The 25,619-nt window shown below is 45.5% G+C and overlaps 1 long non-coding RNA gene across 1 annotated transcript; it reads right to left on the reverse strand.

Annotated features, from left to right (window-relative positions):
• Positions 1-17,625: 17,625 nt before the first annotated feature.
• LOC148054677 (uncharacterized) lies at positions 17,626-20,768 on the reverse strand. The gene is made up of 3 exons (XR_015706242.1): positions 19,949-20,768; positions 18,698-18,815; positions 17,626-17,698 (listed from the first exon to the last, which is right to left on the reverse strand). It is a non-coding gene; the product is annotated as an uncharacterized LOC148054677 (long non-coding RNA).
• Between the last annotated feature and the right edge of the window lie 4,851 nt (positions 20,769-25,619).

Genomic DNA, 25,619 nt, shown 5'->3' on the forward strand with positions numbered 1-25,619 from the left:
TGGTGCAACCGAGACCTCACCTTACCAGAGGATTGTGGAGGTGCTACCACAGCTTACTGATAATACTGATAATTTGTCAGGACTATCTAATAGACACACCTATTTTTCCACTGCTGTGCATGACTACGTAAGACTTCAGATGACAGTGAATCTGTTGCTGTACGTAGGCAGTCTTCTAAGCAAAGTCTTCTAAGAGCTACCCATAGTTTAATTCACAGTGACTACAGATATAATAGTTTACTGTGCTTCTTGTCTAGTCACACCAGTTTATAATGTTCCTCATGTCAACCTTAACAGGACTGAGTGTTTCACTTGGTATCATTTGTGAGGGAGAGACCTTTTGAATAGAAGCCACCAATAACATCTCTGAGTGCAATAAATGAGAACAATTGAATTCATTTGATTTTTCACTAATCAGCACTCAGTAACAGACTGTGTTATTCGGACCCCAGCTGAGCAATCGATAAAGAAGTTTTATTCCAGTGGAATTTGAGTTTTTCTAGATCAACTGGACTGATTTTCAAACTGCTCTTCAAGAGCATAAGTCGCAACTGGGGATATTTTTTCCAGAAAAAAAGGGAATCAGAATAACTTTTCCAATTACTGCAAGAACAGCTACTATTAAAGATTTTGCTTTGGAGTGGGAAATAGCTTGTGGTTTTGTACAGCAGACATTTTTTGTGGCACACGGTCAACACCACGTCCTCTTCTAAGAAGCCGGCTGATTTTAGTCCTTGGCGTTCGCAGTGCAGTGACAGCCCCTGGAGGAAGAGTGGCTGCGGCCACCCTCTGGTTCCCCTGCTGCTTCAGCACGCCTCTAAAAATGAATCCTCACATATTTGTTTTTCAGAGAACAGCAACGGGCTTGTTTCACAACAGCTTTTGCTATATTTTACTTATGTTTCTTTCTCTCACTCCCTTCAAGGAAGAAAACACATGAATTGAGCGTTTGTTCAGAGTGGCAGCCTACAGGGCTTAACCCTCACTGCCCCAGAGACACGCACTGTCGCAGCCTTCCTGACACAACGCCTGTCGGGGACAGGGCACGCTTTGTCACCCGCGTAGTCATGAAAAACATGGAATCCCACCTATATGTGACAACATATGCCTTTGTTATTTTCCAGTCTTAAAATCATACTTTATCACATCCAAATCTTAAAATTGAGGTGCCTGTGTCCTGCTTGGAACTGAAAACTATTAAATACAGCCTATGTTACTAGTGGTTTGCTTATGCCTTACTGCTTAGAGCATTGTAACGGTGCTGGCTGCTGACAAACAACTGCTGTTATTGTCAACAGTAACCCTGTCACACATAGCAACGTGAGAGAACTTCAGTGTTTCATATACACAAAATTCAACTTTTCCACCTGAGGTATTTAGATCTCTGAGTTTTGTCCAAACTGATACTGCCCATGTATTTTTTCAGGAACATTGAACGAAGCAAATATCGATAGATATCTAATTACTTAATTACTGTCTTGAATGTTGTTAAGCACCAACAGAAGAATGACGGAGCATACAAGCATCCTCATCCATTTAATAGCCGGGTCACTGCTCATCATTCTTAATGGATGCCAGCCAGCCCAGGTTTGTGGCAATGTACAACATGGTGTAGGACCATCTTAAATTATTATTGGTGCAACTTAGAGAGAAAAAAAAAAACACCAGAAATAACAAATTCACACTTAAGAAAATGAGCTGATGAACCACAGAAAGAAACAAACCAGAAAACTATCTATGAACATTAGCGTCAGAAACTTTGCAGTAGACTGTTTTCAATAGATCTTGCCACAGAGATATATTAGACAACAGTTTGTTCAGATATATTAGACAACAGTTTGTTCATTGGATACTGACACTGTTATTTTTTAAAATGATTGAAACATTTCATAGAAAATGCATCTAATTTGGAATTATAAAAATAAACTTACAAGAATACGATTTTTTAAAGTACCATACTTTTATTCTGTGTTTTCTTTGGTCTTTCATTATTTTACTCCAAATGGCATGGAATCTACAATAAACTTGTTCAGGTTTTCACACTGTGTGAAGAACCGAAGTGATCAAATATCGAACCCTGCACTTCAGTCACTGTCTGGTGATTTTTAACCCCAATCCACCTCATTGTTTATGTTCCCTACTTTGACCTACTGATAATACCAAGCCTAGCACTGGCTGAGGTTAGATGTTAACAAGGTTATCTGGAGCATCACCCAGAGCTGGCAGGCTCTGCTGCTGCCGGGGTGAATGATGGAGTGGATGATACCAGCTAACTCTGAGGAGTCAAACATCTCACCCACATGTACCAGCCCGTTTCTGGCTGAGGCTGGAGAGCTCTTGGGCACACTTGAGAAAACCTGGTAGGAGATCCCCTATCAGTTGCCATGCTTTTGTGAGGGCTTAAATTGTATTATTTGTTATGCAAGAACAAATTCCATGAGTCTGGGGAAAAACCTGAAACTGTGGATGACCTGCAAGCCTAATTGACAGCCTGTTGAAGGATTTCTGTGAGTTCAGGTTTGAAGCTGAGCTGCAGTATCAGGACACACTGCAGAAAACGAGTGTATATAAAACGTGTAAAATGAAGAGTGCAGCTGTTGACAGCCAGACACTGAAACAATTTGTTTAAAAATAAAACAACTCAAGAAAACATACTAGCAACTTCAGTGCCTTAACAGAAGCAGATGCAAAATGTTATAAAGTGGTAATTAGAGTGAACTCTCTGAACGCATAGTGATGTTGTGCAAGACAGATCAGTTTAGAAATGTACAGCTTGTGATGAAATATTTGCTTGCTCCAAGCCATAAGAATACAGAACATTGAGTTTTCTGTTCTGAGGGTGTGGGGACGTTTGGTGGAGATGAGGTCCTGCTGGCCAGAGGGCACTCTGTGCTCCAGCAGGCACCACCTTCTGATAGCATTTCCTTTCCTCCCACATGGGAGGACAGAATCTGGAAAGATGAGTTAATGACCCAAACTAAACAGATCTCCCACAGTGCCAAATTTCAGGCTTGCACTATTTGGTGGTACTGCCAGAGACCATGACAATGACGATGCTAACACCAAATGGGTGGCATGCATTTGATTTCTAAAGCCTGATGAAGAAGAGCAGTGTGTATATGCATGTGTGCCTGTATGCACTGGAGTCTGACTTTGAAAGGAAGCTGTTTACATGGGAGAGCTGGATCTCGAGCTTTTTTTTTTTGCATAAGAGCTCTCTGGCAGTTTGCCTGATTTCAGAGCAAGGCTATTTTGCAATTTTTGTTGTCTGGTTTGTCGTCGTCTTCTTTTTCAGTGACAGACACTGCAGCAGGACAACCCCTTGGTGTATTCTCTTCTGCTTCCAGGATGCAAACCCATGGCTGCAGAGAGCCTGGGGAGGAGCAGGAGACTTGCACAGAAGGAGGACCGTGGGGGTGATTTCTGTCTGTTGATATGTGTACCAGGGGTATGGACCATACAACAGTGTATGGGAACGACCAGCCCTCCTCAGCTATTTCATTAAAATAGCTTTCCTGCAGGCAGTGAGAACAGCACCATGGCCCAGCAGAAAGCACTTGGGGTACGTTTCCTATGAGAGGGATCTGGCTAGGGGCTAAGGTACAACTGACCCTTGCAGCTAGGGGCTTTCCTTTTAAATGTGCCTAAAGCAAGGCAGAGGGTTGTTTGATAGTGGCTCAGTCTTTTTTGTTTATTTTCCAGAATAAAGTCTGGCCAAGAGAATGGAGCCGTTGCATTCGCTGTCCCTGGCAGGCAGGAGAGGCAAGGTCCATCTGCCACGTGGCTTCACACCCTCGCAGGTGGGCAGCCTTGGTTTCACCTGGACAGCCTTGCTTGCACCACTGACTTTTCTCCAGAAACCTGTTGCTCCCACCAGACTGCTATGGATGGGGATGGCAGCAAACAGAGCTCCTGCTTCACTGTGAAAGAGAGCAATGGATCAGGCTCAGCCTGTGACTGAGAAAATCAGCTGGAGTGACGGGGCTGCGTTGTGAGAGCTGCTCCACGGTTACAAATGCACATTTCTTCTCCCACAATTGTCTGGGAAAGATGAAGGAGCAAAGGGAGGACATTGGGTTGAAAATATGCTTTTGACGATCCCAAGATCTAAGCAGAAACTTTCTGTTTCCAAAACCAGGCTAGGTAAATGTCACAGTCCCCTTACTCATCTTAGGTATTCATTCATCCCTTCTAGGTTTTAAAGGAAATAAGTTCCCCCCTGTGTTTTGTCTTATCCCCTTATCTCAAGATTTATCCTAAGTTCTCGTGTACTCTCAGGTTCATTCACACAGAAATGTAAAATCTTAACACTGTATCAGTAAATGCATTTTTCACTAATGAAACTGCAAATCGAAACTGCTCAGATTTCATTTGGATAAAATAAAAGTTTGCGTTAATATGTACTCATGTTCACACCATATGTGTGCATATCTCTACACAACTTTGCTTAAAGCTGTTCAGGAAAAGGAGTGCCTACCATTGGATAAACAATTTTAGAATTAACCTAGTAAAATTAATATTTGTGGTGGTCAGGAAATAGAGAAATTAAAACCATGGTAAAACCATGGTGAGTGGGAGGGAGGAAGGGAGAGAAGTAAGAAAGTGTCTGATTGAGGGATGAGAGAGGAGCTAAAAGAAAAGGAACAGTGCTGTGCTGAGATGCTAAAATCCAAAACACGCCCCTCGAAGATACCCTAGGTGCACTACAGTTTAGACTTTTTGAAACACGAAGATCATCTCTTGTTTATTTTTAAAGGACATTGCGACTAGAAGCCCCAGTACTAAAGTGTGTCTGGTATGGCCATCAAGCATGAACTACTGAGTTTTCAATACCCTTTGGAGATACCAACTATCTGATGGACTACTGTCACTGTTGCTAAGCAGCTGAAAAAAATGGTAAGTGAAGTGGCCAGAGCATCATTTCAATAGCACACAGAAGAATTTAGATCAGCAGTATCACTTGTGGGAGCCTTGCCCACATTAAGAAACCCAAAGCAAACATAGCCATTAGCTCAATAAATGTATAGTGAACTGGGAATCCTCATTAATTCATTCAGTAAGGGGGCACTCTCTAATTTGTTTGCCAGGAAGATTAGTAAACAAGATCCAGCTGAGTGTGACCTAAGCCACAGGACTTGTTCTCACTCAACTTTGCAAGATAAGAGCAATTAATAACACAAACAACAGATATCCTCCTAAAAGGAATTGAGTATTTGAAAATACTATTTAAAAAAAAAATAAATGAAAAGACCTGCTCTGCTGAAGATAGGACATTGTGTTGTTTCTGTGTTTTGAGCACACACACACCCCCCCTCTGCTATTATTAGGGCTCAGTTTGTAGCAGGAGCAGAAAACCAGACGTTAATCCCCAGTCTCAATAAACGGGAGTCTTTCTGTGTGCTGTCATCTGCTCGACCAGCCTGTGCGTTGTGAACTCAAGGCCCAATGTGGGGGAACAAAAACAATTTTATTGACAGATGGAATTGCTGCTATTTAAGGACAGATGTTTGCATATGGCATTTATTAAGGTCTGCATGTTGTTAAATGCTTGTTTACAAAAATGGGAAAAAAGAAGATCAAATGATCGATTTCTTCAGATAAAAGGTATTTTATCCAGTCAGGATTAAAAAATTTCACATGCTTATGTATGCTACTATGAAACTAAAGTAACTTCAGAATTTATTCAAATAAAATTTGTTTAGAATTAATTCATAATTAATTTAATAAATTGCAGTATTTTTGTAATATGTTCAAATGCTGTTTGAAAAAAAAAGTTTTGTTTTTTTTAGTATGCGTTTAAATATCCTTCCCTTTCCTTCTGATAACAACGATGATGTAGTAAAAGTTGTGTAAAGAAGACACATTTGTAACCTATACAAGAAAGAAACAAGGTACAGAGGAACTTCACAATAAGGACAAAGAGGTTTACTGGAACCAATAGGAGAAGAAAGAAAATTAAATGTATGTAAGAAATGCATGTTAGAAAACTAAGCATGATTAGATGCCAGGTATATTAAAGGCATTTGAGATTTATATAGACCTTGCACTCCTTCATAGTCAATTGAATCCCAGCCTCTGCTCCAGGGTATAATTAAGGATTTCTGAACAATGAACCGATCTGAACAACAGTAGAGACTGAGGGGTACAGTTCAAAGACTGAAGAAGTCTGAAGTCTTGAAGGAGTCTGGTATGTTAGAAGGAGATTCGTTTTCCAGAGTCTAAATTTTGACATTTAGATTGTTTTGCTTAACTTATCTTAGGTGCTTGCCTTTATAGTTTCTGCACCTCCTGGGAAACAGGTGGTGTTTTGTCTTCATATTATAATATGTCCACTTGAGAAACAGTCACCTGATGGCAAAGCCAATTTGTACAAAACAGCCACAATGGCATATTAATGAATGTGTTTGATGTACCTCGGTCCTCAGAGTCCAGCTCACATTCAGGTAGCTGTTGTCTCCGAGAACCTTTGAAGGAGACCAGATGTAAATACTAAGATCCAAGGCATAAAAGCAGAAAACTTTTTTTTCTATTCCATTTAGGCTTTAAAAAACTTGATTTCTGATTTCCTGAAAACTGGGGAGGTGGGGTGGGTTGAAAATCTAAAATTTGCTGCTGTAAATTTCAATTTTACAGAGCCAGCCTTTTTCTTCAAAGAAGGTTCCACACTGGTGGTATCAGTGATGGCCATCTCAACACATTTTAATGTGTAAAAATACATTAAAATACATTTAAAATAAAATTAAATTACATTAAAATAATATTAAAATACATTTTAATAGTGGCAAATGAGAACTTGAGTAATGCACACAAGATAGCACGTCTAATTGGTACTGTTCATGCAGACGGCGTCCTGACAAAGTGTTTGACCTTTAACAGTTTCACCTGAGTCAGCTTTCTGTGGCAAACCCAGACAAACTGAGTCTTTCTAACCCACTGGCAGTTTTGAGAAGGCAGAGGGGTTTTAGTGTTGCTCCTTCCTGAATAATGTTCATGGATTTGAGTTGTCTTGTAATGTAAAGTACAAAACTCAACTGGTGGAGCTTAATTTCACTCTGAACAGTTAACTCCCTCTGAGAGAAAAAGATTGACTGGAGCTGTAATTCTGTTTTAAGCAACAGAGTATTTGATAATGAATCATAATGAAACTAGAAAAGGATAATATTAAATTACCTTGACCTTGCTCTGGCTGCCACCTGGCTATAGTAGATGACTGGAGAATTGTTGTTTGCCTGGCTTTGGGGTTGAGGTGTGTTATACAAAAAGAAATGAAGATGATTTGAAGAATGAAAAGTGAAATCTGAAATCCATGGGAGGACCACTGGTTTTCTTTCTCTTTCTGCCTTGCTTTTTGGTGCCTCAAGTATTTTTATTTTTTTCAGAAGGGTTTCAAAGGGAATTTTAATCATTTTAAGCTATTTTTTGAACGCCCAAGCTATACTCGGTGCCAGGGAAGTGACACAATGCTATGACCTTTGTGGCACAATCCCAGCTCTGGCTCTATGGGTGGCAACAGAAAAGGAATCCTCAGGTTCAGGAGCAGACAAGGCTTCCTCTTCACTGGGGTTTGGCCATGGTGTGTAGGCAGCCTTTAATTTTCGCTGCCAACCAACTGTTCCTGAGTCACATTTTCTCACCTAAGGATTTGAATGTACCACATTTCTGTTGCTGGGGCTGAGTAGACTCATGAGATGGTGTTTAGGTATCAACAGAGGTCTTTCCCGGTCATCATGTCAATAGATTTTCTACCTGTGATTTTGTGAGTGGGCATTGGTTTTGAAGGTTCTAAATGATCTGGCAGTTGTCTACATTAGAGGTTAACACTTTGTGTACCAGCTTGCAAAAGTCAGTTAGAGCTCTTTCAATTCACAGGGGCCCATGAGGGTCTGTGGACCTGGGAAGATTCTTCCCATGGACTGAAGTAGGCTGAAAGCATTGGGTTTTGTAGCCATCGCCAGCAGTATTTGAGGAGACAGGGGTAATATCTGAGCTGCTGGGTGTGTGACCTGACTGGAAGGCAGTGGGTGCCTACAGCTGTGGGTAGGCACTGACTTCTGCAGTTTTGAGGCCAAAGACAGGACACAAATGGCAATGAATGAAGGGATGTAATGGTAATTAAGCTTCCTACTGTCCCCAAAACAGTTTTAAAACCAGAACCAGTGCTTAGTACTCAGCTGTGAAGCAATCTTTCCTTCATTTTCAAGCCATCAAATGCCTGCAGATGGGCAGACTGGCATTCCACCTACAGGAGATGCACCGCTCTGCAGAAAGTAACGCAACCCTGTGAAGCCAGGGGAAAGGGCATGGTCAAGAAGTTCGTTCTGTGAGTCCCTGATTTGGGGAAAAACCTCAGCTGCATTTCCTGCCGTGAGCACTCTGCGGCCCCAAGGGATATTCCCTGCCTTTTACTACGGTTTGGCTTTCTGGATGAGTACCTGGCCAGACCTGCAGTCTCAGCCATGCCCTCAGGCTCAGTTCCTCCTCAGGTTTCTAACTCAAACCCCAAACAAACTCTCAGATTCATCCTTCCTTAAATACTCCTGTCCCCCTTTCCATGTGACATCTGTGAGTTACCCCCACAAAGACCTGGTCCTTTTCCAGGGAAAAGCTATCATCCTGTCCTCCATATTGATGTAGTAGCCAGCTCTTAACATGCCTCTCAACAGCATTTCCTTCAAACACTTTTCACTTGCACAGAAAATCCTCCTATCACACTGGAATAGCTGATTTCTGAGGAAAAATATATTACAGTTACTATTTGCTATATGATTGTGTTAGAAGCCTCACTGGGTAGCGTTTTGTGCAAGAAACCCCTTGGACAGCCTCATCCCAAGATTTAATGCAGAAATAGGAAAGCTTGGTCCAAGCAGAGAGACCAGACACTGATGTACGAAAGAACGACGTGACTGCCAGCAACCGTTCTGCAACCATCTTCTGGTTCAGATTAGCCATCGCTTCCTACTAACAGAACACCCTACCATTACCAATACAAAACAACTGGAGCATTTCCTACGAACCTTATCTAGGCCTGCAGGAACCAAAAGCCATTATTTCCCATGAGTGTTATAAATCCCATGCAGTGAAAATAGCTACATTTATCACACTCATCTCCCTATGTGTAGGGACACAGTGAGTATATTTGTGGGGTGGGTAAAAAAGTAATCAGTTTAAGCATATGGGGGTTTCCAGGTGGCTAGACAATAGCTTCTCTACTTGGCAGGCACCAAGTCCTTTCCCAGTCAATAAACTGCGGCCGGCTGTGCCAGCTATGGCCAGTAGGTATTCCCCAGTACTGGTAAAAGTCCACCTCCTTCATTTCCTCCTGCACCTCAATGGACAGAAGTCACTGTTTCCCTTTATCATGCAATAATTGAATCAAAATATAAGAGTAAATTTATAATAGTGCTCTGGGGTCCTTTCTCTTTGGGACTTGACCACACGAAGACAGTGTGCTCTAATGTTGTGGCACCCCTCATGTGAAAGCTTGCCAGAGAGCAGAGGAAGATGCACAATGAACAGCAAGATATTACATTCAGTTCTCCAGCACTTTGTTAGCAAAGAAGTCTTTGAGTATTCGAAAACACAAAATACTCTAAGCAATAGCATTTTGTGAGACTAAAGTATAGTCATCTCCCTCCTCACCCTCAAAAAACCATGAAATGAGATGGCTGGGTTTTGAGTTCCAAGGTTTAACAACAGAGCAGGAAGGAAATGAGCTGTTTGCCTGTATGTGATTTAACTAACAGCATTTGCTCCGTTACAAGCCTGCCGATGCAGGGTGTTTTTGTTAAACTGGGAATCTGAAACGTGCCTTCCATAAAAAGCATAGCGGCAGACTCCCATGTATGTGTGCGATCAGTCATGGGAGGCAGTTCATTTGAAACCTTTAGGGGGTATTCTGCATTGTGGAGGAAATATTCGTACCCAGTAATGGCAAGAGTCCATCTCAGACACTGACACATCTGCACCTCCAGCCCCAAATCAGAAAGCAGCGATTCAGTAAAATGGGGTCCTCGGATAGTTATGCAGAGGTGAAATGTATCTCTCAGTCTTACCAGTGGAATTCATTCAGCCAGGTTTCACTATCCAAACAGACAGGAACACTTCAGGGGTAGGAATATGAGATTCGATAAACCTGCGATGAAAAGCACCTACATCCCAGCAAACCCCAACACCACCTAGCAGGACTGGTGGTTTGGAGGAGCCAGAACAGACTTGGATTTGGTATGCTGATTATTGGAGAGAGAGACTTAAAAGAAGAGTCTTATCACCAACTGGAAGTGTTGTCTAGTAAATATCACCCCTTCCAGTGCATCTTTTACCACCTGCTTTCATCAAAAGCCCTGTGCTTAGCCATGGTTAACGAGATCCACATCCACTCAGTCCACAAAGCTCCTGATGAGCTCACTAGTTTGCTTAAGAAAAGCCTTCTGTTTCTGGTCAAATCCCCCAGCTCTCCACAGAAGAATAAGAAGGTGGAAATAAACCAAATGCAGCAGTTCATTCCGGGGGCCAATTTACTTAGGGGATTTCCTACAGACACGATCTGAAAGTTGAGATGGCAGAACAATCCCCTGTCCATCTCAGTCGGAGCACACACCATTGGGGTGCTTCTCAATCGCCTGGAGAAGTGCCAGGCAGCAGCAGGGCAATTCAAAATAGCCACCACCAACTTCAGTCTGCACGGTGGGAAGGGGGGTGGCTCTGCCAGTGGCCACCCCTCACAAAGCTCACTGCTGGAAGCACTGGCTCTGCAGCCCTGGTGGGATGCTGCCGTGTGCCGTTATTCAGCTCACCGTGAACTTACTCGCTGTTAATGTCATGGTGCAGCGGGGATCTAACTTCAGCAGCTGCAATATCCCTGATTCTCTTGACCTAAACCCAGGGAAGCTCTGCTCTGGAGCAGGGAGTCATCCAGTGGGAACAGGGCGAGGACAGGGTGTCACCAGTGGGACAGAGAGACTTAACATAGAAGAATAGGGTAAGAAGTGCTGATAGTGATGCGATCAGGGAACAAAGAAAACTGCATCCCCAGCATTAGTTATGGGGCTCCCGGGATGTTTTATAGCATCAGTTTCCTACATCCCCAGGGTTTCCCGCTGGCAGAGGCTGCAGGACTCATCACCATGCTTCCCAGTGGCCACCCAGGACACGGCCACCAGCACTCAGGTGTTTCCAATGTTATGACCCCAAACTCAGCCCTGGGCAATGGTAGAAGACAGCATCCCCAAGGAAGAGGCGATCATTCAGAGCAGCCATGGTGCCCTGCACCCTCAGCCCTTTTATGGGCCTGCTGAAGCAATCCTAGTCCTGCAGAGGCCAGGGCCGCTTATGGAGGATGGCTGAGTGTAAGGGCTGGCACCAGGGCAGAGCGCAATGGAGCTGCTTCCAGCTGCTCCATGCACAAGACTGATCCTCAGACAAGCACAGGAGAGCTTGCTCTTCCCTCACCAAGAGCAAAATCTGAGCAACAATTGCCTGCAATAACACCACCACTCCACTCCCCCCCCCAGCTCCAGTTTAACATCCAAAGGTGCCGGAGCTGCCCTCAGCAGGGGAGGGCCGGGCGCACAGCAGGCTGCTGCGCACCTGTGTGGCAACAACTGGTGGAAATCCACTACCATATCCCGGTGTGAATCCAAGGAATGTTTCACACTCACCCTTCAAGGTTTGGGAAGGAGGTTGTGTAATTCCCTTAAAGTGAGATCCCAGCCCAGCCTGCAGTCCGGGAGGGTGCAGACGGCTCAAAATAACTAACAACTTAGCTCTTTCTAGAGGAGCAGGAAACTACTGCTACAAAATTGTTGTTTTGATTTGTGGTATGACTGGACTGCAGTATAGCCTGTGGCATCTACCCGTTCTCTCAGAGGGGTTATGTGAAGGCGGGTCCCTTCACTAGCTGTCCACTGTATTGTCTGCTCCGGCTTCAGCACACGATCAATGGTCAAGGCAGACTGAGAAAGACCAATGAGTCATTTGCTTCTTTGTTATCCAGGAATATTTTTTTTTCCATCTGAATTGGAGCCCTTCTGACTCTTATTGCAAGATAACCAAATGGGACCAGCAGAGAAATTAGGGAACATGATGTAACAGTCCTTTAGGATATGATCTAAAAGCCTTTTCTTGCCACAAAACTCAAAGCAGCCAAACCACAGGACAAAAACAGCTCAGAGCCCATTGTCTACTTTTCTTACACTGACAAGATGCTGATGATCTTCACTCCGTGGAAAAACAACTCCAAAGAATCACCCCTCAAACATGCCTTTTATACTCCATTTTCCCCATTTTCTGTACTCATTTCCCCAAGTATGTCCTAAACAACATCTACTTATGTACTATATTTTACATGGAAGCAATTAGTTCTATAAATTAATCATAATGCACATTTAAATCTACATTGCACATGCATCCAAATCATCATCACATTGTCATGGTTATATTATTTATTATGATTTAACTGCCACCAGTCTGTTTAGAAGGAAAACAACTCTTACAGAGGACCCAGCCATTCCATAAGTTACCATACTTGTAGTTTCACTCCTGTAACTGAAACAGAGCTGCAGTATAGCTGAATGTTAGATATGAGGTTCTTAAATGCAACACAGAGGTCAAAAAAAGTCAAACCTTAAAGTGTTATTTTCAAACAAGATATTGTTACCTCTGACATCATCCTTATCAGGGTGAATGTGTATACTCCAAGATATAGGCTGAGTAAATCTGGTGCTTCTCAAAGATGACAAAGATGGAAGGATTTTTTCGATTATCTACACAGCTGTCCAAAAGTCTGTTTGAAATCCCAGGTCTGGTTGGAAGGAGAAGGTAGACTTGGTTTCCCCAAACAGAGTCTCCAACAACAACTTGAGCTACAAACACGCTGTGGTGGTCTATGATGGATGGACAGCATTGATGAGAATAACTGGCATCTCTGGCAAAGTACCTTCCTAGGGACCAGAAAAAGCCATGGGTAAAAGAAAATCGAAGTAACAAACATCTGCTATTGACACTTTGGTAGCCAACTCCACCCAAGTCCCAGCCAGATCCAAAATAATACGGAAGATGGAACAAAAAAATGGTGTAGCTGTACAACCCGTATCCCAATGCGTGACGAAACACACGCACACTGCACACATTGGAGCATTGCCTTGGTCTCCTCAGTAAATCTGTGTGCCTGACCAAACCAGAGGCAGTGGTGTTTGAAATCAGAAGAGGCACAGATGCTGAGCTAAGACCCTTTTTCCTTGACACAAGCCTTCCCCTCTCTCACTTGTCAAGACAAAGCCTTCCACCTGAAATCAAACTGGCTGGTGGTGGTTTCCTGCATGCCATGAGAAGGCAGTTACGCCAGTGCCCACAGCTACTCGCCGTTCAGCATTGCCTTTGCAAAAATCCCTTAACAGAAAAAGAGGGTATGTGGCTGGGGAAAAAGAAAAACAACCTCTTCCTTTTGTGGTGTTATATCCGATCTCAGCAGACTATGGCCTGACACTGAAATACTGAGCTAGATGGCTGGAATTGATGGCATGGCTGAAGGGGTGGCTTGATCCTTAGCTGGCCTTCAAAAAGAGTTTTCTTCTTTTCTGTTCATATCAGTACAAGGAAGGCCATGATAACTAATGTGTGTCAGGTGGTCTTCCCCAGTCATGCTTTTTCATTCCCTGGCCTCCATCCTAAGGACAATGTCCTAGACCTTCTTCCCTGCAAAACCAGCAGAAGAAACAAAGGAAGTTTGAGCTAGAGCTAAGAGGAATCCCTGTATCATAACAAATGCAAAAAATCCCACTGTGCTTCAGGTATTTTTAAAAGAAACTTCACCAGTATAACAGGAGCTATTTCAGAAATACAAGATTGTCTTGATGAGGGAGAAGAGAACCAAAACAAGAAAACTGAATTTCTGATATATAGCAAATAGCTGCTACTCACACCTCATGCAGGGATAAAGACAATAGATCACAGGCCAAACAGTGCTCTCTCCTAGTGCTCCCTCTGCAGCCCTGAACTCTAATTCTCAATAGCATTAACACTTTAAGTTTTGGTCTCAAACCTCAATTTTTCTGATAAAACACTCTCCAGTAAGCAGACCACATTTTCTACAAATTCAGAATATCTCTTCTCAGAGAACTGAAGTAGTCACTTGTTTAGATGTATTGAAACATTTTCAGTTCCTCTATCACAGGAGTAAAATTCATTTAACCAGTTATATCCATCCCCTCACTGGCCTTGAAATCAAACCTGTCTACTAATTTCTCATGCTCTCTTCAGTCACAGCCAACTTTGACACAAGGAAATGTGTGAAACCACACATTACACCTACAAAACAAAGAGACCACTTCACCAGAGTTTTGACTAAAAGTTTTTGCTGAGTTTGTGGAAAATGCTCATCCTGACTGGAACCACTTTTTTTGCAGGAACATTCAGTTTTGTTGCTGTTTTCACCTTGGAAAACTTCAGACCCAGACTGGCATCTCTGGTTAATACACTTGAGCCCAAGTGACCCTATCCCGTGCTCCTTTTGTGAAATGATGGGGCAGGCACCCAAAACAGGGAGCCTTAGGTTCAGTTCAAGTATAGGATTAAATGTAGGTCTCCCATATCCTGGGGAAACAGTCCACCCACTCCTCTGGCTGTGGTTAATCAAACTCTCAGATTTCATGAAAAAATAAAATTCTGGCCTTCTCCATTTTGAATAACATTGTAGTTGTGAGAAGCCAAACAGTAAAGAAAACATTTCCCCAAATCATGTTGTTCTACCAACAGGGAGGGTATGTACAACTCGAACTTATAATGCCTGGGTTTGTTGGTTTTTTTCCTAAAAAAGGTCATAGAATCTGATCGTTTTAAAATGGCTTCTATAAAGCCAGGCTTACAAAACAAGATTTGTATGTACCCCAAATCTAAACCCCAGGTTTATAAAAGCCATCTTTATAATAAAAATCTTTTAAGTTGCTGGGTTTTCCTAATCAAAACATAAATTTCATATAAACCCCAGGTCTAATTCCACAGGGCCCCAACCTTTTTGTCATCCCACCTCCCATTTTTTGGAGTTGGTTATTTTTCCACCATAAATCAGAGAATCAGAGCAGTCTGCTCCCGAGGAATGTGCCTGAGCCCACGAGGGCTGGGATACGGGGCTGCGCAGAGAGGGAGGTGGTTTGCCTTTTGCCAAGGGGGAACCACCCACACGCTCAGAGGACGGGATGGGCCCCCAGCCATTATCTGAATGGCTCCGCTGCCACAGGGGGAATGAAGTAAAGCGGATACAAACAACTGGAAATGCTGCCAAAGTGTTAGGCTCCAAGTCCTCTGGAGCCTGCGGATGCTGTAATCCTTCATTGTCTGTTGAAATAGGTTCTCGATTTCCCTGTATTTGCTGTCATCGCGGCTGACTTCTACTAGCTGGAAAAAAGTTAACACAACACAGACCAACGTGTTACAGCACTTTCGGTTACACCTCCCTGGTCCCTCCCAAAGGACCTAGCCACCACTCACTGCGGGTGCGATCGTGGCCTGGGAGTTTTCAGAGCCCTCTCTCACTTATTCATGGTCCTTTCCTCACTCTCACTCTGCTCCTAGTGTGCTCTAAACGCCTACTCCGAGAGCTTGTCCGCAATACAAAGGAGCCATTGCTCTCTGTGGAGCACATTTCTTCTGCCCAGAGCGCATCTACAGTCCTAAGCAAGCTAAAGTGAAGCTATGCAAAGACACCGAGGGGTTCAGAATAGGTGTCCAGCTGGAAAAGAGAAGGTGAAATAGTTGTTCTATATGAAATGTATGCTTATCTTTCTTGCGCACTAACTCATCTTTATAGACAGGCCCTGATGTTACTGTAGTGAGTCATCAAAGCAGCTTTATTTATAATCATGCTGCCTGATTTTTCAAAACCACACAAGACCTAAAACTCGTTATAGCAATACTAAATGAGCTGATGGTCCCCCTAATGCGCAGGCTTTGATTTGAAATTCTGGAGTGTGACTGAGTTTTAAAGGAGAAACTGTCCTGTGAATAGGGAGCACTGGGCCTCAACCTCCAGATCAGCAGCTGTCATCTAGGGCAAACCAAAAGCACAATGGATAAACCAACATTTCTGTGCACTGGCCATTTAGATGTACAATGCCATGGTGTGAATGGACAGTCTTGTGTCCCCTGCAAAGCTCTTCTCACAGCCGTCCCTGTCCCTCTTGTAGCTGTACATTTTGGAGCGACACATTTGCAAGATGAAAACTAACAAAACCAGTTCCTGGACTCAGGCATGTATTTTAGATTTGCTCAATACAAGTCATTACAGATGATAACTTTTCCCAAAGTAGTGAGCAGATGTGAGCAGTTATACACCTCGTATCCTATTTCAGGCAGTGCTGAATGGTCCCAGTCTGAAGGAAACATGACGCATGTGAACAGCATCCGATTGCCTGTTTAAACCAAGTTTGACCAAGATGAACAAACTCAAGGGATTTCCACGAGACAGTCTCCTGGTCATGTTTCAGGGACTGCCTCAAAAAACCTTCTGTCTTTATATTCTGTATAAACTCTTCTCTCTTACTAATGCAAGCTACAAGTAGAGAAAGTATGTTATAGTGATGCTCTGCAGCAAGATGCATCACACAATGCTTTCAGCAAAGCGTTACCTTTTCTTTCCTTGCTTGGCTACATGCTTATAAGCATGCCTAATAACAGCATGACCTAGTCCTGTCTAAAGAAAGTACGAACAGCTCTTCAAGCACGATCCCTGCATTACCTCTCCTTACCACCACCAGGCCATATTGGCCTCTTCCGGCAGTAAGCTACGAAAAAAAAATGCAGTGGCACAGAAAGTTCACACAATGCCTGTTGAGACCCTAAGAAATTATTAAAACTATCCTTTTCCTGAATTGCATGGCAATTAGGAAGGGCAATTGGGAGAGGAATCAGAGAAGGAAAAGCTCACCAAAACCACATCAGATTATCAACATCTGCCTTTTGCTCCAACCAGAACATTCATTTTGTTGCCTTTTCTCTTATTTCCCCTGCCTGTTACAAGACTCTGCCCAGCGCTATTCCAACAACACTGCGCAAATTTCCCCTAATTGAGGTCTGCGCTCTTCCAGTCCCACTCTTCCTTCTGCTCCAGACTACAGCATCCACAAATCAGGATGTCAGCCTTATTCCCTGAGCTTTTCAGCTCACTAGCAGGCTGTGTGGCAAACCAAAAGTATGTTTTCCCCTGGCTATATGGCTATGCACGCCTGAGTTGGATCTACTGTTTCACATTGTCACCAGTATCAGCCTTGATCGAAGAATATAAAACACCACCCTAGAAACTCCATTATGGTAGAGTTTTTCTCTCTCTGTCAGATTTATTTGAACACCCCCAACCAGGTAACCTCTCATCAGCAGAAAGTGGGAAACTGCCCTGGCAGTCTCCAGGCCACTGGGATTTCTTCTCGGTGCACCCCCCTTGCAGCATGCCTGTCACAATGACAGCCTGCCAACGCTGTCAAACCCACCGCCCAGCCTACCTGCACGAAGTCTACATCAGCAGATAAATGAGTCATCCTGAAGCAGGAGAGGACTCAATAAACAGGCATTATTTTCCACAGGCAGGAAAATAATGAGCATAACATCCCATACCTTTCCTTGTCCTGTTTCCTACTGCCACTCGTTGCAGCTCTAGGACTTCTGCAGATTTTTATCACAGTCTGAGGATTCAGATTTCTCTGGACCATTTCTTGAAAGAGAAGACAAATGCACCACAAATGAGAATGGAGGTTTTTGCCATCTGGGAGTGCTGCCCAGGAGAGCAAATGTCATTGTGCAACACAGTGGGATTAGCCTCGCTCATGCTTCTCCTGCCCCCAGCCCCTCCTCTGCTCCCTGCCATTTCTGCTTCAGGCATTTTGCTGTCAGTAAGAAGGGATCTGTCCAGATGTTTCATGCTGTAGCCGCTGACTGAAGAGCTGATTATCACCATTACCCAATTTCATGTTTTCTTCCCTTCACATAGATTCTGCACAGAATGCATATACACCATAGAAACTCAAATACAGCTCACAATTAGCTTAAGCTGTGGTGCCCTGACCTTTCTTCTTCCCTATTCCTCTCCCCCAAGGCAACGGCCACAGCAGTTTGGCAGGGGGGAGGTTCTGCTTGGAAAAGCCCTAGCTGTATGGCACATTCACACCCAAGGAAAAGCAGAGTCACCAGCATGTCACGCTCACTGTGCACCATGGTAAACTGTATTCATATAGGAAGTCAGATTACATGCATGCAACAACCACCTGCGCTGTGTATGCACAAGAGGGACAACATATCTGGGATGAATTAGTCACCATCATTCCCTTCAACATACTGCATCCTTATTTCAGCCCTTGATTTCCCAATTGTAGATACATAAAAAAGGTTCCCATATTTACAGCCTTAGCTCAGCATGGTGTAACATCAAGGAGACAGAGACACTACTCTAAAATGTCTCTCTGTTCAGACCAGAGCCACCCCCAGTTTCGATTAGTCTGCAAAAACCGCTTCCATTTTCCCTATTTTATGTTTCCCTTCCTTCGCCTTCCCCTTCTCACTGTGCTAAGAAAAGCTGCTTGTGCTCCATGAAATGTTCCCTCATTGCTCTCTCATCCAAGTAGAAAAGGATTTTCAATGACATTTTGGAAAAGAAGCTGCATGACAGTTAGTTCCCCTGTAAGTGTGGCAAGAGGTAAGCACGCAGATCTTTTACCTTTGAAATCTATCTCATATTTCTGTGAACCAACTTGAAATTCAAAAGTACACTGATGAGTTTGAAACCATGGCTCCACATCTGCAGAAGTTGTAGGGCCAGCACCTTGTTGTGGCTGCTACAAAGGAGAGGAACGTTAGCAATGGGCTTTGGGCCACAGTGGTGTCGCATGCTTTGCAGGGTTGGATTTAGCGCCTATACAAGTCATGGGGAAAAGCCAGTGACTTAAACCAGTCAGGTCATGGACTCATCTCTGAGCTACAGCAGGGTCTCTCTGCTGTCTTTGCCAGTCCCTGCACCACTGCAGATCGGAGGGGCTTTCTCCTGTCCATCTCTTCTGTCTGTGTCCCCCACTGAGGACCACTGGTGGCTGCAGTGCAGCCTGATCACCTGTGCCTGTCGCCTCCCTTCACCGCCCTGGCGTGGTGCCACTCACCTCGCTCCCCGCAGCGCTTCACCCTCCTCTGACTGCCCTGAGGGGAAGGAATAGAGGCTCCCTGGAAGAAGAAGCTGCGAGTCCAGGCTCTGCAGTTATTTCCAAGAGAGCTTGTAGATGGGGATGCCTCCCAGGGGCTTTGATGGGAAAAGCAGGTAGTTTTCAGGGATTTGTTTTTCAGGAGAAGTATGCAGAAAGTGAACCCTTCTCACATACACAGAACTTTCAAATTAAAATGAGTTTTCAACAAATTCCCCAGGCACCTGTAAAAACAGTCTGTTTTCAGGGCCGGATTTCCTGGGAGCATTGAGGAAAATCAGCAAAAATGACAGAAATGTGTGAGGTGATCAAGAAAGCACTGGGAGAATATCTGCGTCACTTTTATTAAGTAAAGCTAGCAGGTGCTAAGTTCAAGGCAAGGAAAAGGGGAGCCTACTTCAAGCAACATTCAGTTCAGCTTGCCACAGGATGTTGTGGATGCTAAAAGTTTCTACAGATTTAAAAAGTGATGGAATAATTACTGAAAGAAGAACATATCCAGGATTATTACAGATACGGATACCAACTCTGATGCAGGAGATCCCCAAGCCAAAAACTGCTGGAGGCAGGGAGAGCATTTTGGGAAAGTATCGCTACATGCTTGCCTTGTATAATTTCCTTTGGGCATCTCTGTCATCCAGCGATGGAGATGGTCTCCAGAGCTAGATGCGCCTCTTGTCCTGGCATGCTCCGGCCTTTCCTACACTATGGGGGAAGGAGCCAGCAGGAAGGGAGTGAGTGGCACAGGGTGCTGGGCACGAAACGGAGATGCTCACCTGCTTCCCATATTCAACCCAATGGTTGTGCCCATCCAGCCATTACCAGCAGCTTTCCACCCTGCCCACGGAGCGGGTGTCAGTTGTTGGCAGATAGTGCAGAAAGATGACCATGGGCAAAAAAAAAGGCAGGTCAGTTTCTGGCAGTCCCGAAAGCATTTGCAGTGTCTGCAGCCCTTCAGTGTGCTCTGCACTCCCAGTCTCTTACAGCTCTTCCTCCTGTGGGTCAAAATCTGCACTGATCTGCACTTAGTGGTCAGCAGCTGCGATTAAACCGTGACTTTGCAGGGGCGCGACGACGACGACAGACCTGGTTGTGGTGCAGATGCTGATGAAGAACAGGACCCAGCAGATCCTACGGGCTGCTGACGGCTAAGGCTGGACCTGTGCGATACCGCCCAGCTCTCCCTCAGCCCCGCACCTCATCACGACCACCCTCAGCTCTCCCACCGTCCTCTCACCATACCCCAACCTTGCATGCCCCTACACCGCCCTCCCCTAGAGCAGCCCCCCGCAGCGGGGGTCCGGAGCCAGGCTGGCTCTTGCCGGGCTGCCCGGCCAGCGGGGGCTCCCGGCAGGGCCCCGGAGCCGGGCGGGCACCGCCACCTAGGGACCCGGCAGCAGAAGGCTGCGGCAGCCCGGCGCAGCCCGCCGCCGGCCACCGGCAGCCCTGCCTCCTCGCCTGCCTCCGCAGGTTCCTCCGGAGCACGGCTCGAAAGAAGACGTGAAGGCAGGCGGAATGAGAAGCACCGATTTTGGCGTCGGGGTATCTCAGCTGCGAGAAAAGGAGCGGTCTTGCAGCGTGCCTTCAACACCTCCTCCACCTGGCACGGGCAGCAAAGCATGAAAGTTTGGATAACCTTCTTTTTGGGGGACTCCTAATTCCACCCACCCTTTATTCTGTGCCATTTTCATTGTCACTGTCAATTGCAACGACTCTGCACACGTCTGACAACTTATCTGACAGCTGAAGAACAGACTGTCACCTGGTTCTGCTCCGTTTCAAGGAGCACTTTTTTTCTTGGAGTTATCCTGACTAAAAGATCAAGAAGCCTGGCACAGCATGGGTCCTGCACCCCATCACACGGTGCAGTCATGCACAGGGGCTCCCAAATCCACCCTCAGCTCCCACCCCGTCCCGCTCGCTCTGCATAGGCTGGGGCTGTACCCTTCCTTGCACCAACATCTGCACATGTCCTTGAGCCTGCCCAGTGGGGGAATCCCCTTCTTCCCATCCTCTCCTTCATGCTGCTACAGCGCTAACTGCTTACGGTCCACAAAATGCTTCCCACCCCTCTTGTGCCCCTGCCTGCAAGCCTTCTCCCAGGACACACTTCATTGCAGTGCCAGTCGCATCCCACCTGCATTAGACATCAAGCAAACAGATATTTCACCTTTGAAGTTGATCTCATACTGCCAAGGACCTGCTTGAAACTAGAGAGTGCCTTTCTGGTCAGCCTGAAATGCCTTCTCCACCTGTGTAGAGGTTACAGTGGCAGCACAGTGGCTGGGACACTAGAAAAAGGAGGAGGAATATCCATCAGAAGGAAGTTTTGGCTTAAAGGGCCTGGAGAGCAGCATTGTATTTGCTAATACCAAGAAAGCACTGGGAGAATATCTGCGTCACTTTTATTAAGTAAAGCTAGCAGGTGCTAAGTTCAAAAGAACCAAGTTCAGGAACCAAGCCCACACCCTGCATGGATGCTCTGACCATTGGATCATCCCCAGGTTTCCGTGTAACAGGGGGAGAAAGCCACCAGATCCAGTCCCCACAGCCCATCAGATGCCTCCCATTCAGTGACCTTACATTTCAGCATAAACTTTTCCTATTGGCAGGTTTTATGAAGGACTTTGCTGCCATGAAAAACTCTGCTCAAAAGCTGAAAAGGACCAAAAGGTGGCTATCAAATAATTGAGCTTTGGCATGACCACAGCAGGCAGAATTCAACTAATGTCCATGGAAGATGCTGAAAAAGGCCTAGGGGTTGTTGTGGACACAAGGCTGAGCAGGAGTCAGTGTATTTGCATCAGGAATACAGCAAAACTGCATAATGGGTGCCATTAGGACAGCAAATTAAACGAAATTAGTATCTTCCTTTACTCAGCCCCAGTGAGGCCACACCTGGAATGATGGGCACAGTTTTGGACCTCCGTAATTTAAGAGGAGAAATTGGAGGGGGTGCTGCAGAGAGCTGCCAAGATTATTACTGGCCAGGGCAAGTGACTTATGAGGAGAGTTTGAGAGAACTGGGCTTGTTTAGTCTGACAGAGAAGAGGCAAAAGAGACATCCAATAGCAGCCTGGACTCCCACGACTTGGAGTTTCCCGGTGCAGAGGCCCACCCCAGCCCTACCCCACCTCCCACCAGAAGCTGTTTGCTGGACTCTGCCCCCACTTGCTCCCAGCCACTGCTCCCTCATCACCACATGCACGGACGAGGTCTGGCAGGGTAGCATATCCCCAGAGCCCTGTCCATCTCTGCAGGCTGTGGTGCTCACTGCCTTCTCCTCAGCCCTTCCATGTAGGATTGGAGAACATCACCACGGCTCTTGAAAAGGTCATGTTTTGCTATTGTTCCTTGTCAGTGCGTGGGATAGCTTTCTGGCACTGTCTTCTGCAGTGAGTTATTAGGATTTCCAAAAGAAAAGAGCACTCTCCTCACAGATGCACACACAGCATAAAAATTGTTTAGATTAAAGCAATTTTGAAGGCTCTGGTTTGGCCAAGAAAATAAACAGCTTTCAGACCTCAACCTCACAGGGTCCTGAGTATTATAAGTAAAGTTATGAGAGACTGCTGAATACATCAAAATGCACGTGCACCATGGGGATCCACTGAGGCAAAACCTGAGAGGTGTGTAAAAGGCACTGCTTGTGAAGGGCAAAAGAAAAGGCAGCCCCTGAGGGGCGGTCGGCACACGGGCAGGGAGGGGAGAGGTGCTTACTGCCTCTCCGTATCCCTGCCACTGGTTGGAGTCATCCAGCCAGTACCAGTGGTTTACCCTACTGACCACGGGCAAGCACGGGCATGTGACACACCGAGAGGAAAGACGTGGAGCTGGAAGGAAAAAGCAAATCAGTGCCTGGTAGCTGTGGAAATCAATAACGCCATTTTAACCCCTTCCATTCTCTATGTCCACCTCCTCCTGCCAGTGCAGCTATTGCAGTGCCTTCCCACCACCAGTCCGGGCAGGTCGTGTGTGAGAGGACACCTCCAGTTTTGCCACCCCTTACCTTAAGAGGCCCAGAAAGCGGTGTTGTTCTTCACGGTACTGACGATGAAGGAGGGGAGAGATGGCAAACAGCGTGACGTGTGGCTGGACATCTGAGTCCTGTCACCTCGTGACAGATGGAGTGGCCAAGATAAGGTGCAACACATGCCTCAGCACCCCGCAATCCCCTGCCTGCTGCTAGTGCACAGCACACCAGGGGCAATCCCAGTGCTGTGTCCAGGGCCTGCGGTGGCCATCAAGTTCTCCCACAGGGCTGGAAGCCAGGCCAGACCTGCTGCCCCCACCTGACAGACCAATGCTGTTCAACACTGGGGCAGCAAGGATGGTCCTGGGGGCCTCACTTCTCCAGCCCCCACAGTCGTCTCCCCAGCAGACCTGGAAAGCTGGATGGGTACTGCCAGCTAGCGACATGGCACATGTGAACTGAGCACCCCACACCTCTCCTCCAGCTGGCTCCTGCCTCCACCAGACTCATCGTTTGGCCAACGGCAGATTTTTCTTGTCATCTGCATGCTCAGATTCTCTGAACCATGTCTTGAAAAAAAACCATAAAGGCAGGCAGAAATAGAGCAGCTATTCGAGAAATGCATAGCTCTACCGCAGATCCCACTGCTGCAACACAATGCAGATGCCAGAAGTCTGCAGCAGTTCAAGAAAGACTGAACAAATCCACAGAAGAAGAGAAATCCAATGAGGGCCATTAAATACAAATATGTTACCTCAGGCTTAGGAAGTCCTTGAGTTGCACGTCGCTGGCAGTGAGGGATGTATCACTATCTGCTGCTTCTCCTCCTCTTTGCCAGGGATCCAGTGCCTGCCGCTGCTGAAGGCAGGAGCCAGGCTAGCACGCTTTGGCATGTCCCCGTTCAGCCACTCATATAGAAGGGCATATGAAAAACTGCTAACATAGCCATGCAATGCCTTCTCTGTGTTATTCCCACAGCGTGAGGTCATTTTGTCTAGTGCAGCTCCTGCCTGAACTGGCAGCATGAGCAGTGCAGACATGTGTCCTCTTGTCCACCTGGAAGGCTCCTCTTTTGATCCCATCACATCGCCAGTTTCGAGCTATCACAAGCCCACCCCTCAAAAATGGATGTGGGCACTTCATATAGTACCTATACATGATTTAGGTCTTCTCTTTTTCTTCTTTGAATATCACCCCATCCTTTTTGCTCACAAATATCAGTCACCCAAACAATGTCCTTCTCAGCAAACAGCCCCACAGTCAAGCAGCCACCCTAGGGTGATGGAGACCCACAGGCTGTCTCTCACGCAGCTCTCCTCCTACACAGCCTCAGCAAATCCAGGTCTCCTCCTTAGTGCTTCCTCTTTCACAACTCCTCCATTGCTCGTGGTGCCACATGCACCACGACCTACGTGTTAGTCTCAAACCATCCTCCTAATACTTTTTTTTGTGTGTGTTTAATACCATGACTATTTTTTTAATCCTTTAACAGCATGGGTCTCCAATAGCTCCAGCAATTAAATCACAAAATCAGACAAAAGAATGGGAAATTTTATATATTTCCCAATTTCATGCTCTGTCAGACACAAACAGCATCTCCTCTACTTCTCCAATTTACACAATTAATCTTCTAGCAAGTGCTTTTAAAGATGTATGTTCCCCCTGGCTAGGACAGACACTTCTGCTGGTCATGGGGCTACCTGAGGCATATTCAGGAGAGAAGCTGCCCTACAGAGTTAGCAGCACATCACATGTATTAAATAAATTCTAAACAAGTAAGTATTCTTCCTTTCAAGTTTATCTCATATTTCTGAGAATGAACTCAAAATTTCAGAGTGCCTTCCTGATCTGCCTGGAACACCTTCTCCACCTGGGCAGGTGTCACCAAGGCTGCAGACTAGGTTGAAGGCTACAGAAACGAAGGTAGTGATGGTGTCTGTTATAGGCAACTGGCTTTTTATGCTCTTTATAGGATCTGTGTAAAGGTTTAGCATAACATCAAAACCAAAGTAGTTAATAGTCAAAGTAGTGCTGCACTGTACTTTAGAGAAGCAGCTTTCTGAATACAACTTTTTCAGCTTTTCAGTGGGTCATGATATTCCCTGCCCTCCCCCAAAATTTGGATAATGGGTATGTAATATATGTGTGTGCATGTGTACAGGCAAAAAAACAGCCTTGACAAAGATTTTAGCTGCTCCTAGGACAGACTACTGCTGTGCTTCGAGGTGGCATTCAGAAGCTCCCCTGAGAGTATCAGTGACACTCCAAGGGCTGGCCAGCACTACGGGACTATGCAGAAAGCCTGTGTGCCACCTGACAGGCAGTCCTCGCAAAAACCCGGACATTCAAAGCAGGACTTCTCCATGAGTGACTGGGACTTGGAGCTGGGTGTCAGGGGTGCAGTGGAGTTTACTTGCTTCCCGTACTCGATCCACTGCAGGGAATCGTCCAGGTAGTACCAGTGGGGTTCCATG

Source organism: Nipponia nippon, unplaced genomic scaffold, assembly GCF_047370975.1.
Source record: "Nipponia nippon isolate SJK-2023a ecotype South Korea unplaced genomic scaffold, ASM4737097v1 scaffold_3, whole genome shotgun sequence".
Classification (NCBI taxonomy): Eukaryota; Metazoa; Chordata; class Aves; order Pelecaniformes; family Threskiornithidae; genus Nipponia; species Nipponia nippon.